The sequence below is a fragment of the Apodemus sylvaticus genome, chromosome 14 (genome assembly GCF_947179515.1).
Source record: "Apodemus sylvaticus chromosome 14, mApoSyl1.1, whole genome shotgun sequence".
Lineage (NCBI taxonomy): Eukaryota > Metazoa > Chordata > Mammalia > Rodentia > Muridae > Apodemus > Apodemus sylvaticus.
In genome coordinates this window covers 35,967,484-35,984,172 of record NC_067485.1, presented here as the reverse complement: position 1 = coordinate 35,984,172, position 16,689 = coordinate 35,967,484, and the positions used below count along the sequence as shown (strand labels likewise).

The following is a 16,689-nucleotide window of genomic DNA, read 5'->3' as shown; positions in this document are numbered from 1 at the left end:
TAAGTACCATGTATCTGGGTTTGTGTAGGGAGAAAATACAAAAAGAGATGGAACTCAGTGTAAGCCACTGTATAATAATGAAACCATTAAACTTGTCTGTATTTATTCAAGCACACAACTACAGACACTTGATCTTCAAAAAGTGCCATATATATATATATATATATATATATATTTATGAAAAGACAGCTATTGGGATCTGATTGGAAGCCAAACTCACTTCAGAGACAGAAGTTTAAAAATGAAAGCTTTATTTTTGGGGTTCACAAAGAGGCAGCCAGTTCCACCTCTGAACTGCACCTCTAAGGGGAGATTTACAACCTTTTCATAGGATGGGAACACAAAGCGGGGGGTGGGGGGAAGAGTGGGAGGGGGTGGGGTGGACTATTGCATTGATCAATCCTATTTTGACACGAAGAGTTAATCAAGAAGTTAATGTTGGCGACTGGGCCTTATCTGGGTCACCTGGTTTCAGGTCCTGATTCAGCGTTTACATGAGGTCCTCTCCTGGACTCCAGTCTGGAGTTTAGAATAATGATGAAACAAAGGAGTGAGTACGCTACACATGGTCAATTAAATCACGACAGGCAATTGACTATTTGTGTGCCTCAGTTCAGATAACGGGATAGACAACTCCCCTCTAAGCATCCTTTGCTGGCTAACAGACAAACGTGAAATGCCCGAAGAAGCAGATTAAGAGTTGGTTCTGGGGCCTGGGAACGAGAACTCAGTTTGGCCCCACCAGCAAGATGGGACTTATCCCTGAGACGGGAGGACTCAGGAAACTGTCTCCTAACAATAGCCTCTTCAACAGATTGTGCTAAAGAAAATGAATGGTCTGCATGTATAAGAACGAAACTGGGGCCCTCACGCTCGGCTGGATATTGCGGACGCCAGGACTGCAAGATGGCGTCGCCCATGCCACTGAAGGAGAAGGAGCTGGTGGAGGTTAATTTAGAGAGCGGCCGGGCTAGATATTGATGAGGGAGTTCACCCCCAGTGGCTGCCATTGCAGGAGCCTTTCGGAGAGGGTATGACCAACACTTACATCAACATTCGGACAGGCAGCATCTCAGGGATCGACATGGTGCTGGCAGCCTACGTGGTTTTCAGCGACTGCATTTCTTACAAGGAACTCAGACAGGAGCAGCAGTGCAAGGACCACTGAAGTGGGGTCACCATGGAGGCACTGCATCGCTGAGCGTACCCCCTGCCCCGCTCTGATCTAGGAAGAATTCAACTGCCTGAACCTTCATGCCCTGACTGAGAACTAGTGTCCAATAAAAGATAACAGACTGTAAAAAAAAACAAACAAACAAACACAAAAAAACAAAACTGGCTCTGCTCTCCCTCTGTACCAAATAATATAATAATAACAATGATAATATTTATTATATTTATATTATATATGTTTATATTATTTCTATATTATATAGTGTGTAGAATTTTATTATTATTATTATTATTATTATTATTACTATTATTTTGTTTTTTTGAGACAGGGTTTCTCTGTGTAGCCTGGCTGCCCTGAAACTCACTCTGTAGGCCAGGCTGGTCTCGAACTCAGAAATCCCCCTGCCTCTCACTCCCAAGTACTGAAATTAAATCATTATTATTATTAATTAATTAAAATGGATCAAAGACCTTAACATAGACCTCAAAAACTTTTAGAGGGAAATACTAAAGAAAAGGTCACAGTCCAGGATTTTTCTAAAAGGACTCTGGTTGCATAGAAACTAAGCCCAAGAATCAACAAAAGGGGCTGAATTAAAAGCTCCCCCACAGCAAAGGAAACAAGGAACAGAGTGAAGAAGCAGCCAAAGAGCAGCAGGACATCTTTGTCAGCTAAGCATCTGACGCAGATTAATATCTAGAATCAGTAAAGAAGTCAAAACAGCAAACACCGAGGGAAAAAAAGAAAAGAAAAAAGCAATTATCTAGTTGATGAGTGAGCAAATGAATTGTAGAAGTGTAACTTCAGTTGATCACTTTCAGCCCTCCTGTAAATGCAAATCAAAGCTTCACTGGGACACTATCTCAGCCCTTCAAATAGCTTTCCCAAGAAACAAATAGCACCAAAGCCTGCGGAGGCTAGGCGGCCGGGGAAGCTCTGTGCCTTGCTGGTAGACAGGTAATCAATCGTTATCCACTCTAGCTACGCTACGCCTGGCCACGCACCTGAAGTCCTTACACCACAAATGCTTCATGTCCATGTTTATTGCTGCATTGTTCCCAACAGCTCTGATAAGGGACAGCCCTGATGTTTGTGGGCAACACATAGTGGGGTTTCTTTTGGCCATAAACAGAAAACCAAATACATTATTTGCAGGAAAATGAATGAAACTGGAGATTATCCCCTTAAGCAAAATAAAACAAATATTGCATATGTAGAATCTAGACCACACACACACACGCACACACACACACACACACACACACATGCGCGCACGCGCACACACATATGAAGGGAAGGAAGGCCACTGGTGGGAAGAGGCGTGGGAGCAGAGGAGGGTACCTATGAGTGGATGATGGTGAGAGGTGAACTGTTTTGATCTACACACATCAAGATAATAAAATCCATCATTGTGAATGCTATTTTTTAAAAAAAAACAAAGCAGAATTTTAAAAAATTAGCCTTGTTTTTAAAACAGTCCACAAGATTGTAAATTTTTTTTGGGGGGGGGCAAGTAGTTTACTCTGTGCATGACACTATTTCCAGTGTGCTGAAAAATAAGAAATAAAAAGTATTGTTCTTGCCCTTGGAGGTTCCTAGGGGACATAAAAGATAATATATAGCAAGGAAAAATAGATAAATAAATAATAAATAAATAAATAAATAAATAAATAAGAAGAGGCAAAGAAAGGAGAGAGAAAGAAGTAAAATGTGTGCCTAGGGCTGGAGAGAGAGCCCAGTGGTCAGGAGCGCCTGCTGCTTCTACAGGAAACCTGAGTTTAGGTCCCAGCACCTACACAACAGCTTACAACCACCTGTAACTGCAGTTCCGTAAGATCTAGCTCCCTCTTCTGGGTCCTGTACGCACCTAGCACACACATGATTCACTTACATCTGTGTAAGCAAACACACGAATAAAATATAAATAAAGATATCTTTAAACAATAAAAAGAATGCCCATGGGAGGAAAAAAGCCTTGGTCCACTGACAATGGGAAGTTAAATTAATACAACCACTGTGGAAAATAGGGTGGGAATCCTCAAAAAAGAAATTAAAGTAGATAAAGCATCAACAGTTCTATTACTCAATATATGTCCAAAATTTAAATGAACACGTCAAAGACATAGCTGTACTCCTGTGATTTTTTTTTTTAGAACCACTCTCAATAACCAAGATGTGGAATCAAATTATATGTCCACCAATAGAAAGGACTAGATAAAGAAAGCAGTGAACATGCACAATAGAATAGTATATAGCCTTCAAGGGGAAAGAAATCTGGCCATTTGTGATGATATGGGTGAATCTGGGGGACATTATGTTAAAACAAATGCCCAGGGACAGAAAGATAAATTTCACACTCTTAGAAACAAATACCAGATGGTGGATATAAAGGTTCAGGGGGAAAGAAAGGTAGGCCAATAGATACAGAATTTCAGATAGACAGGGAAAAAAAGGGTTTTCTGGTGTCCTATGTACAGAATGATAAATATGGTTAATGGTATGCAAATCAAGTATTACAAGGCAGGCTCATAAGAAAAGTCCTGCTGTTTGTAACAACAGGGAATATGGAAGCCACAATGTGAAACAGACCAGGCACAGAAAGACACCACTGAAGAACCTCATTGTATGTGAAATCTAAAGACATCCAACTTAGAAGCAAAGAGTGGAATGGTTACCAGAGACTGGGGCCCTGGGAGGGGAGGAATTGGGGAGAAGTTAGTTAAACGACACAAAATGTCAGTCAGAAAAGAAGAGCAAATTTGTGGGCCCTCATTGTGACTACAAATAAAGACAATAAATTATGCACTTGAAAATTACTTGCTAAGTAGATACATAAATGAGGAAATGCAGATTACACAGTTTAATCCAGCCTTCTAATGCTGTGGTTTGGAATGCCCCCCAAAGGCGTGGTCATCATCTATTGAACAGTAGTAGGACCTTAGAAGGTGGGGTCTAGTGGAGAGAAGTTGGGCCAATTGTAGTTAGCACACTAAGGGGCTATTGGCACAGAACTCTGTCTCTCTTGCTTCCCAGCTGCTGTGATGGGGCAGCCTTCTCTCTACATACCTTTGACACGACACGCTTTGCCATCTCAGAACCAAAGGAACGGGGCTGGGAGCTATGGATTAACTCACAATCCAAAGCAAGATTGTCCTCCTTTTAAGTTAATTGGATCACATGTTTTGTCACAGATATGGAAAGTTTACTAAACAATAAAAATGTACAGTTTTTATTTGTCAGTTCAAATTGAGGGAAAGAAGGAAGGGATGGAGACGGAGGGGAAAGCAAAGAAGGGAGGAAGGGAAGGAGAGAGGGAAGGAAAGAGAGAGGGAAAGAGGGAGAAAATCAGAACACTATAAATGGCATGTTTTGCTTGTTTTCAATTCCATACTACAAAAAAATAGAGTCTTGCCCTAGCCAGAATGCCTATTATTATCAAGAAAATAATAACAAGTGCTGGTGAGGATATATTGGAAGGGAGAGCTTTTACATGGATAGTGGAAATACAAATCAGTCCAGTCACTATGAAAAATCAGTACAGAAATTAATTAGAAGAAAAAAATTCTTAAAGTTCTTAAAATAGAACTACTGCCTATGTGACTTTGCTATAGCACAGCCCTAGAAATATACATGAAGAACACCAGGGCACCACTTCCATATTGACTACAGTGCTATTCACACTAGCCTCCGTATGGAGCAGCCTCAACACCCACAAACCGATGAGTAGCCCTGAAAGAGTGGCATCTGCATATGTGTATGTATATGTGTATGTGTATGTGTATAACGACAGTTTATTCAACCAGAAAGCAGAATAAAATTCAGTGAGTGGAGCTGTAGAGTATCATATTTAAAAAAACAGACTCAGAAAGATGATTTTCTTTCATAGCTCATCTAGGTAATATTAATAACTATCTATGGTTGGAAGTAGAGGGATACTGTGAGAAGAAGGAAGATTTTTAAAGGGAATGAACAGGATAGGATGATGCGGAGAAGGAAGAGAGACAAAACACCATGTGTTTTTAAATCATATGTAGAATGCACACACAAGCAAACACTCGTGATCATGTGAAGGCAGAAGGAGCATTTGAGGTAAATAATATACATAAAAATCAATAATGGAATCCATTGTTTTATACAACAAATTTTAAAAACAACGTTCAGTTTGACTAGCAAATAGTTTTCAAAGTCCCCATAGATCCTACACGTCCTATGAACATTAACTTCAGGTGGCCCTCAGAGGTGAGTGGGTCAGGCAGTGGCATCCAGGTAAAGGAAGCTATGGTAGGGCCAGAGCTGAGTGTTGAGAGGCCTGCTCTGCAGAGAACATTGACTCTTCAGGAGCTGTAGGTGAGGGGCAGCAGTGGTGCTCTGTGGGGCAAGGGCATTCGGCATAGGCCAACGGACACTTGTGGAGACAGAATGGTGGAGAAAGAAACCCTCAGGTCCTGACTCACCCCACTGGGGCCAGCTAGATGCGTGGTGAGACATAGATGTCTGAAGAGGCAGGAGGATTGCTTGGTGCTCAGTGGATCATGACGTGAGCACTGACCGAGGGTGCAAAACACCCCCGGTGACCACAGTGGAGAGATGTCACAAGGAGACTGGCCACCTCAGCAGAAGTGCCAAGAGGCCCAGGGTTTAGAAAAAGGGATGAGGCCACTGGAATTTTGCCAGGAGAATGTCACTGGTGGTTTTGGTGAATGCAGTTCCTTCAAGGTAAAGACCAGAGGTGAAGAGCCCCTCATCTGACAGTGTGCTTTGGACAGGAACCACGCTCCACTGCGTCTGTATTTCCCCTACATCTAGCACGGGGCATGACAGTGGGTTCAGCCATGTTTCAACCAAGCCAGATTTCAAGTGATCCAGAAAAAGGCATTCTGGTATGAATGCCATGTTTCAGGAATAAACTCTCCAACCAAAAGGAAGAGGCAGATCTGCCATTGAAGAAGGAGCTGTTAAAGCCAAGGTAGAGAGATGTGGCCTTTGGCTTGCTGCAAATTATTAGTTAAGCTTGCTGAGAACTAATTTTCTGATCTCAAGAACTATCTTTATGGGTTTAAGATTATTATGTGTTTACCCCCCAAGGAGCGTTAAACATGGGGGCAGGAGATAGAGAAAAAAAACATTTATATAAATACTGTGTGGTCCCCCACTATGTTGGTAACACGTTGGGGATTCCCCTAACTGCCATATCGTTTTCTCAGAGTTAAGATCACATCATGCATGCAATTTTGCATCTGCTATCTTCCCTTGGCCCCGAATCACAAGCTTTTCCCCCAAATTGATGAAAATTTTCATAAATATCAGTTTCCAAATGTGCAGATGTACCAATGCATATTTAACTGTCCCCCATGATTCAATATTTAAGAATTTCTTAGTGCTACCTCAGTTGGTGCTCAGATAAGTGTCTCTGTAGACACTGAAAGGAATATGTCGATTTTAGCCACGTGGTTGTTACCAGCTCTCATGTGAGTGAATTTTCTGTCTCATTTCAATGACCAGTCATTTCCCCATTCATTCAAAAAATATCCTCTGGACATCTGGGTAAGAGATGATTCTGGTGGGGATGACATCGGAGAGCAGGACAACTGTAGACCCACTGTGTGGTGGTCAGAGGAGGCAGACTGTGGAGCAAGCTTGGACTGACTCAGCCAGGGCTCTGTGGATAAATCATTGTGTGAGTTCCCTGGAAAGTGGCCTTTGAGTAAAGGCCTGAAGGTAGGCAAGAGGGCAGGCAGCATTCCAAGGAAGTGACTGCTAACGAGAGTGGCTGTGTTTTCCTCTATTCTTCATATGGGGCATTTCTCAATGAGGCATGTGCCTGGCGGAAGCTGCCCTCAGTCCCCAGATGGTTCTTTTGATTCTGGAGAGCTTGACCAGTCTCTTTACCTCACTGTATTCTCTAGAATAGAATTACAAGGCTCAGTTGTATGAGAAATTACTGAGGTTCACTGAAGATAGTCTCATAGCCTCAGACCAGACTTGAGGTTGGTCATTGTTCAGGTTGATTGCCGAGGCTGACCCAAAATCCAAAGTGGCAAAGGCAAAGGCATGGCATTGTTCTACCTCCCAAGACCTTTCTCAGCAATGGATAAAACCAGGCCCCAGGCTGAGCACCAGTTCCAGGTTCTGTTTCCAGAGCTCAGGATCTCAAAGCCATCTCAGGGCAAGAATATCCAAGTCACTCCTTTCCAAGAAAGTTCCCCTGGACTGTGTCCGGCACCATAAACACCCAGCAAGGGTCAGTTTCCCTTTCTTCAGGCAGCTGCCCTTGTGCCTTCCAGACAGGCCAGCATTCCCTTCCAGTGCTCAGGAGCCTGCTGCAGGCTTCAGAAGGAAGTGACCATGGCTGTTCGCACCCAGAGTGACTCTGAACCCATGCCGAATAGACCTGCAGCCAGGGAAGGAAGTGATCGGTGCCCATGGTCATAAGGAACCTAGTTCCTCCTGACCTCCCCCTGGCCCCGATCTAACCAGTTAGAGGCAGGAAAATAGAGAAGCCGGCTACTCACCACAATATCCACTGTGTTCAAGATAGTTCAGCATGCCCATGTTCCCTCTGAATGTACAGATGAATCTTAGATGTGAAGTGTCTAGGCTCACAGTTTCAGGGCATTGTGGGAAGTCATGGTGGCAAAAGTATGAAGTGCTGGTCATATTGTATCAGTGGCAAGGATGCAGAATAATATGACAGTTAAGGATGCTCTCTCCCTCTCCCTCTCCCCTCCCCCCTTCCCCTCCCTCCCTTCCTCCCTCCCCCCTCTCTCTGTCTCTCTCTGTCTCTGTCTCTCTCTACCTATCTCTGTCTGTCTCTCTCTGTCTGTCTCTGTCTCTGTCTCTGTCTCTGTCTCTCTCTCTCTCTCTCTCTCTCTCTCTCTCTCTCTCTCTCTCTCTCCACTTATTGTATGGTTCAGGACTCCAGCCCATGGAATGACACCATTCACAGTCATGGTGGATCTTTAGATCTCGATTAACCCCCATCTAGACACTCGACACAGGTTGCTTCCACGGCAATCTTTCTCCATTTCCTTTGGTTGACCATTAGTATTAACTTTCCCACTTGCAGCTTTCCATCCTAAATATCACCTTTGTCACTGTTTCCTTTCTCTGGTGAGGACACCATCCTTGAGGCCACACCTCCCTCGCTTTTGCCCTCTGAATCACAGCCTCGTCCTGCTTCAGCATGTCCTATCTTTCCATATTTGCACCTCTAACCGGGCTAGTTTTGCAATTTTGCCTTCCTAAAATTCCAGTTGAGCTGTATCACTTGTAAGGATAAACTTTTAATATGGATGCCTTGCCTAGTCTCTTCCAACCGTGAATGAACTGTCCCTACACTCCTAACCCCCAATAGCTAATAGAGATGCAGCTCCCAAGCTCTACTGCCTGAATCCCAGTGTCTGAGCTAGCCCATGAAGGCATCCAATCCCTGTGATGCCGAAGAACTAATGCTCTGTACAAAACAATTATGTTAATGGTTTAGAATTTCTCTATGGTCTTCTCTTTCCAGTTCCTAGGTCTCCATCTCTACCTCTGACTATTTACTCTTCTACCAGAACCCCCTGTCTACACTAAGATTTTCAACCATGTTCGTTGAAACCTAATGTTCTTTTCCTTCATATCTTACATTGAAATCCTGTGACTCCAAGGTTCAGAACAGAAGTCTTCTTGCTGAGGTTGCCTCTGGTTCTTTGACCATTTCTACCCCTTCCCTATTTGGTACTTTCCCAGAGAATGATACCTTTTGGGGGGTGAGTGATAGTTACCCAGTACTAAGCTGAGTCACTGCCAGCATACTCTTTTGGGCAGCCCTGGGTCTTGGCAGTTTCTCACTGCCTCATCCTGCACCTCACGGGAGCTAGAAAACTGAGATAAATCACAGAACTTTGGAGAGCGGCACAGTGGTCCATGCAGTTGACCATGCTAACTTGAGCTTGGGGTCGCAGGGTGCCACAGCAAGGGCAGGTAGAGCTCAAAGATGTGGAGATGTGGAGTCACAGCAACAGTGTCAGCAATTCCAGAACTATATTTGCAAGCACTGTCTCTGCAGAAGGCAGCTGCATATGATAGAACACACCGTTGACCTACGGCGCAGCGTTGAGCAGCAGCCACGGCAGGGTACTTTGCAGAGCAAGGACATGGAGCAGCAAACAGTTGTTCCCTGGCCCTTGGAAAGGATGCCTCATGGCACAAAGGAAAGGGGAAGAGCATATGGAAGGTGAGCTGGATCTTCAAACACAAGAGTAGGGGGGCCAGCTTACTTGTCTTTTAAAGGCCTGCTACCACAGAGAGTCCCTGGAAAGTCCTGTTTCTTCTCATTATATTGCAGCATGCTGGGATGCCTTCTCCTGCTGGGCAGATGGAAAAGACAGTATAGATGGTTCTTGTCATTTTCAAGTTTCATCTGATGTCAAATACCACCCCCCACTCCTCCCACTCCCTTACCCCACCCCCACCCCGGGTACTTGAGTTCAGCTCAATAAAGGAGGAGCTATAAAATTTAAAAAGTATTAAAAGCCAACACATTAAGCTTCCAACATTCTGTGTAGCTCATTTCTTCTAAGCATGCCCACCTGTGACCCAGAAGAATCCTTTTTTATTTTTTTTTCAGCTAAACATACTATCAGGGACTACGTGACAGGTACTGCATAGAACAGCACAACTTCTCTCGGGAGTAGCAGATGTGAGGCTCATTGTCTGCAGACTGCCACTGAGCTGAGGACTTAGCTAACCTGGGCTTTTCCTCTACCCTGCCAGCCTAGTCCTTCTGACAGAGGTCTACTCATAGGTGGCTTCTTATATGGTAGTTCCTCTGCACTCTCTGACCAGCCTCATGCCTGTGTCTACTGTGGAGAATGTATCTGCCAAAATCTCAGGGAGGTACAATGATCTCACCCAAGTCATGTCATTTGCTCACACTCACTGGCTTATTGCATCATGGGTAAAAGCACATGGGACACACATGTATCAAAATGTTGTTACAGCTCCCCAGTAGTCACATGTATTTCGCGTGTTTTTTAATCACTTAAAAGATAATTTTAAATCGAAAAAAATGTTGATTCCCCTAATGTGGGAAAGAGCTTGTGTCTACTAGAATGGCATGAGAGCTTAGACGGCTTTGGATCAGAAGCCACATCCTTTACCCCTCTCTCTGACTCAGCAGAACCAAGGAAGCTCAAGAGACATGTAGCTGTGTGCTCATGGTCATCAGATATAAGCAACGAAAGTTTTAATGCAACTGTGAAAGTTTCTCTTTTTGTCCCTTGTTGTAGGGTAATCTGCATTAACAAACTGTCAAGATGTTGAAAAGGAGAAGTGGGGGAGAAGGGGAGGGAGACAGGCCAGGGAGGGGAAACAAGCAGGTGAACTCTACACAGAAAATAAGAAAGGAAGAAGTGCCCTGCACTGTCCTGCCTGGATGCAGGAAGAATGGCCCAGGTGGCCCTTGCTTTGCCTACAGAGGGAACTCACATTCCCAGGGGCCCTCATCCCTTTCTATGATGAAAAGGATGGTAAGACTTCCCTTCTGCAAGTCACCAGTGCTCCGATTATCTGCACCTCTCCCACCCCATCCTCATGGCTGTCCAGAGAGGAACAACCAAGGTCCAGGGACTAGATGGCCTCGCTGGGGCTGTGCTGTGCATAATAGAGGCCGCTACTAAAAGGCATAACAACAGTTTAGATGGTCTCCAGATTATCTTAGTTTGATTTTATGTCTTTTTTTTTTCTAAATTGTATAATGGCATGAAAATAGCACACATTCAGTAAAATTATCCTTTGAATTCTGAAGACATGTGGTTATTGTTCATACAATGCAGAGGACCGCGGGGACCCACTTGGAGACCCTTAGTTCTTGTCTGACAGTGTTGTTCATGGGCAACTCTAAAGGGAAGTACAGACTCTTTTGAAAAAGGGCTCAATGACCAGCAATTCAGGCTTATCATGCCAAAATGCTTGCTTTGTGTTGTCTTGGTTGACCAAGGAGAGAGGCAATCTACTAGCCCACTCTTCATGACTTCCTTAAAATGCCAGAAACAGGAGAGGGGGGATGGAAGGAGAGAGAGAGAAACAGAGAGAGAGAGGGAAGAAGGAGAGGGAGGGAAGGAAAGAATGAGAGGAGAGGGGGGGAGAGAGAAAATACAAATATTTAAGTATGATCTATGAAGCTACTTTGTCTGAGATCTATATGCATATCTGGTGCTGTGATTTGAATGTCATATATACATATACATCATATATATGTACATATACATATACATTCTACATATACATCATATACATACATCATATGCACATACACATATACATATACAAACACACAAATATAGATGGACTGGGAGCATAATGCTTACAACTACTGAAGAGGCTGTTTTGCTGAATCATAGCATGACACTGGATACCATGTGGTGATACAAAGCAAGCAGCTAGTTAAAGCCTCTCTTTCTGATAATGCCTCTTCTACTAACAGGCTTGCTTGGGACTCCAGCCAATCCTAATTACTTTCCAAAGGCCCCACCCCTACCAAATAAATTTTCACTGAGGAATTAAATTGCTAACCCATGACTTTGAGTGGGGAAACATTCAAATTACGGCATCTGATAGACATTTGAACCTCAGACAAAATAGTTTCAAATATTGCTTGGAGCATACTTACACTAATAAATTATACACATTTTGTCAGAAAATCCAAATTTAATTCTGAATTAGATATTTTTGTGTGCCACAACTGGCAACCTTCCTCTAGGCAACGAGGTAGGCAGGATGCCTTAGGGGCACAGCCCCTGGAAGGTGTCAACAGAAATGGGTCAAAGCCTCTGCTTTGAGCAATGCACAGACTTTGGAGGATGCTATCTTCTAATAGCCAGGTTTGTTTCCGGGGAGTAATAGCCCAAACCTTCTGGATATAAGACACTCACTCAACCCATAATGTGAGTCTCCAACTCAGAGTCACACTTCCTCTGTGAGAGTCTGGGAAGTAGATTCTCCTCGTGGTACCATTTCCCAATTTCTGCACCTGGCTCTGTCCATGCATCATCAGGTCTCATGGTCTTTCCTTACCATCCCGTTTCCATCTGCCTGGCCTATCTGAGAACTTGTCTCTCTCTGTAGAACCCTCTCAGGACTCCTGATCATTCCTCTCTGTCTGGCATACCCAACAACCATAGCGAGATAATTTCTCCTTTGCTGGGGTTTTCATCTCCTAACAGGGGATGTGGGTCGTGGCACTATGAATAACAATAATTGCTACACAATCAGTCAGTGCATGTTTCTCCCTGAATCCCTTCTCTTTGCCTGTGATCAAGTATGTTCCAGACTAAGTGCTCCTGAATCGTCCATATGAACAAGAAAGAACTCACACCCCGAGCCTGGGGTTGACCGTACACAATGCAATGTTCCCTGAAAGATAATCTCTACCGCTCCATGTGCCCCAGCATCACTCCTGGGTGACGAACGCTGATGCACTGTTTACAGTGTTCTGCTGAAAAGAGACACAGCAGATACAGTTCAGAGTAGTCCGGAGCCAAGCGACGCTACCAGTGGGTGAAGTGAGACCGTGCCATTTGCCTTTCACCTCTTGCTTCAGTTTTCGGAAAACTGTCCCCAGCGATTGCAGAGTATTTGCATTCTTGTTGGCTTGGGAACAGGAGTTGGCAGCATCGAGTGGTTCCTTGCTTAGAGCCACGTCACTATTTACGTAGCCAGCATAACAAGTCAAGTTACAAGGAAACTTCTTAGAATGCTTGTGATAAAAGGAGACAAAAAGGGAACAGTTGGTTGTTTGTAAACATGATGAAAGGGGAAAGGGACAATGTTGCTCTAGAGTCACAGACTTTGTGACTCCTCATTACATAATTGATTAAAATGACAAGTCTCATTTTCTATAAGCCTAAATGTGGTTATTTTGTACCACATGCATCAGCTCCTGGTATTAACTGTATTCCCAACAGCTTCTCCTCAATGGCTCATGCTCTGGGGATGTTTGATACTGGAGCTGTCTGAAGTGACAAAACACTCAGCATTTTTGCAATTTCAGTTAAGAAGGTATATTTGGGACCTTATATAAAATAAATAGTTGTATTATTGCCCACAAATACATCTAATATTGGCTAATAATGTCCAGTTCAGCTCTTGGGAATCCACTTGTCTCAGCCTCTTAGGTTATATATACTCAGCCACGCCCAGCTTTTTTACATGGGTACTAAGGATTTGAACTCGGGTCTTTATGCTTGCAGAGTAAGCACTCTTACCAACTAAGCCATTTCCCCATCCCCCTGACTTTAACCCAAAGGGGAACAAACAAATGCGTGCATGGGAAAGACTGGTTCACAAAACCTTAGTTCTTGGGCAAGTCACAGAGATGGCGAGTGGCCCTTCTGGATCTCTCTCCTTATGTACAAAATTAGACTAACATGTATTACCCTGAACACCATGCAGGTATGGTTGAAGGATGCATGTCATTATGTCTGTGACAGTTTCCAAGTGCTGATGTAGGATATACACAATCATAGTTCAAAGTGGGTGAACACTTGTGAGGCACATAATGTTGTTGTCAGAACACTGCTGAAAGCAGGGTCACTGTCACTCTTGAACATGGGAAAGTCAGCTCGCCACCCACGGCTTCACTCCTGTGAACTCTAGACACCTCCTCCCGACCATTTACCCTGAAGCGGCTGTCAGGACTCTAAGTGGGCATACCTGGAATCAGAGCATCAGAGGTTTTGTCTTTGTTTTTAAATCAGAGGCAGTGCATTAAAACAATAGAGGTTATTTTTTATTATTTTTTTTAAATAATTTTTCCCAAAGATAGAATTTTACGTTTTTTGTTTTTTGTTTTTTTTGTTTTTTTTTGTTTTGTTTTTTTTGTTTTTTGTTTTTTGTTTTTTTTTTTTTTTTTTTTTTTTTTTTTGTAGTTCTTATTTTAAGGAGTTCATGAGAAAATACATTTATCCAAAACAAGGTCTCCATCTTTTGGAGGAAAGATTACTGGGAATTGAACCCAGTGCCTTCCTCAAACAAGACAAGCATTCTACTGCCAAGGTACACCCCAGGCTAAATAAGGTTTTTCTGAGTGTCCGACACTGACTGGCTCTATAAGCCACTTTTTCCTACTTGTGAATGTATAATTTTAAAAGGTCAATTCTCAAAATACTGAGTTGAGATATAGCTTTTCTTACAGTCTCCTTATGGGAAGTATGAATGAAAAGTTTGCCCCATTCAAACCTAGATCCCTGCTCAGTGGCTCTTTAGCCCGATAACCTAAAGAGTCCCCATGTGCATGGAGTACAGAGCTCTGCCTTTAGGATGATGCGCAGTTCACTAAATTCCTGTGATGTTTCCGAGCAACAGTCTACCATCTCACTGTGAAACGTATAACTTTTCTTAAGTATCAGTGGGAAAGAGGATGGGAAATCTCCTACTCCCCAAATCACCTCCTTTCTCTCAACTCTGACTGTGATTTAAGAAGTTCTTAGTGGTCAGCTAGAAGTGCCCACCTGGCCACTCCTTCCTCTCTACCAGTTCTCTCTCCATGGAGAACTTCAGTGATTCATAAGGAAATCTCATTCAACCAAAAAGAGAAAGGAGCGGTTGGAACTCAACTCAACGTGTCATGTGAAGTAAGCCAGTGTCTCACATGCCTTCCCATGTTGGGGGCAGGGGTAAGAAAGTAAAAGGCAGACTGGTTAAAGACACGGGGTGGGGAGGACTGAAGGGCTGAGAGGTAAGAAATGGCAACAGAGCAGGTGAAGACCACTTATGAAACCCATCCCTGCTGTGTGCGACTAATAGATGCTAATAAAATAGGAAGAGTTAAGGACTTCTGTAGTTTAGTGCTTGCATTCACCTCATGGTCCAAATTATCACTTCTAGGGGATCCACACAACAACCAAGCAAACCAGAAGATGGCGTTGAAGATTAGTAATCATATCTTTTTAAACAAGATAGCCATGTGAAGTCTCAGAAGGTTTCTTGCAATGACTGTTGTTTAAACTTCTGAAAACAGAGGATGTGGATGGCTGAGGAAAATGTTGAAACCGTCTAAGCCAAGGCAGAAGACACGTGTATCTAAGTAAAGAAAAAAGAAAAAAGGAAAAAAAAAAAAAACCACCCCGGGTTTGCTGTTTCTGTCCTTAGCAGTCTCCTATCTGTGCGCACTTTGAAGAAAAGGAATTCCTCAGCAGCAATGCTGTGCTATCTGAAGCTGCAATCTCTACTTTGCTCCAAGATGTGTCTCTGGTGACCAGGATACTTCCCGACAGATAGAAGGTGTTCAAAGAATATTTTTGAATGAATGAAGCCCCAAAGGAAGAAGAGGGGAAAATGGGTGTGACCAAAATTTTCTTTGAACGAAACTCTGTTGTTTACTACCAGGGCTCTGACAATGGAAAACTTATTGGGGTGAAATAACAACGCATTGGCATCCTGTTAATTTCTGAGAAAGCCTGTTAGTGTGAGGGAAAAAACATGCCGGTGGGGCATCTCTGCGCCAGGTTTCCTGTGCCTGAGACCAGATGTTTCTCCTAAAGTCCAGAACCCAGGATGGCAGATTAAAAGAAAAACTGAGAAATATATGAATTAAAAAAGCTTTACAAAGGCTCCAAGTTGATCTGTGGCGGTGGTAATCTAAAATCATACAGAAACGTAGTCTGCCTGCTGACCTGAAAACACCAAATGAACAGACAAGCTCCAGGCATCCAGGCTGAGCTGGAGAAAGCTCGTGGAGTTAAATATGAAGGTCAAAGAAAACACGAAAATGAAGTAAAACCTTCAGTCAGCCTAGCTGTTATTTCTATTTGGGGCATTAGTACCCCACTCGCAACTGCCTCCCACGAGGCTGAGGTTAAAATTATCATTTTAAGGTGAATTGACATCCGGAAGCGCTAACTACCTGAATACTCAGGGATCCCCCATCTCTTTTATGTTGGCATAATTGAAACTTTGCAGTTGTCTGAGTCATCTCAATTCGTCGGTTTCATTCACCCAACGTGTATAAGCGTTTCAAACACAGTATTTGGGCTCCCGGTTTATAAACTTGCCTTTCTATTTTTCTTCTTAGTGAGCGCAATATTCTCTAACCGCTCAGAGAGACATGACTCTGCTTTGCCCAAGGATGCTCCTCACCTCTCTCTCAGTCTGTCTCTTCTGTCACACGCTGTGAGAACCCAAGTCCCCTGGGCTCCAGACCCTCCATCACTTCTCAACCTGGCCATGGCCAGTGGACTTGAGCCCAGTGCAGATTCCAGTATCCCATTTACATGCCTCCACCTTCACAGGAACGCCTCATACTGACTGTCCCATCCAGCTGAGGATTTCTGAGTGCGTCAGAGTCCCCAGCCCCCTCCACAGGAGGGGTTGGAGAAAACCAGGGCTTGTCTGCAGGGGGACAGCCCTTGACCCGGTGGGCTCTAGTCCGAAGCTCTTGTTCCTGCGGGACACCCAAGCACAAGGCAGGGGTGGAGGGCGGTCCTGGGTATAGTGGAGCCACGCCCTCTCAGGCGGGGCCACTGCGCCCGCCC

The 16,689-nt window shown here is 43.7% G+C and overlaps 1 long non-coding RNA gene and 1 pseudogene across 3 annotated transcripts; one reads left to right on the top strand and one right to left on the bottom strand.

Annotated features, from left to right (window-relative positions):
- Positions 1-260: 260 nt before the first annotated feature.
- Positions 261-16,608, bottom strand: LOC127664948 (uncharacterized). Of its 3 annotated transcripts, none has more exons than XR_007973287.1 (4): positions 16,295-16,608; positions 9,436-9,525; positions 7,687-7,823; positions 261-519 (listed from the first exon to the last, which is right to left on the bottom strand). It is a non-coding gene; the product is annotated as an uncharacterized LOC127664948 (long non-coding RNA). The 3 variants fall into 3 exon arrangements; XR_007973286.1 differs by lacking the exon at positions 261-519 and adding an exon at positions 3,145-7,565; XR_007973288.1 differs by lacking the exon at positions 261-519 and adding an exon at positions 3,145-7,565 and having other exon boundaries at positions 9,436-9,522.
- LOC127664947 (ATP synthase subunit f, mitochondrial-like) lies at positions 847-1,310 on the top strand (annotated as a pseudogene).
- Positions 16,609-16,689: the final 81 nt, after the last annotated feature.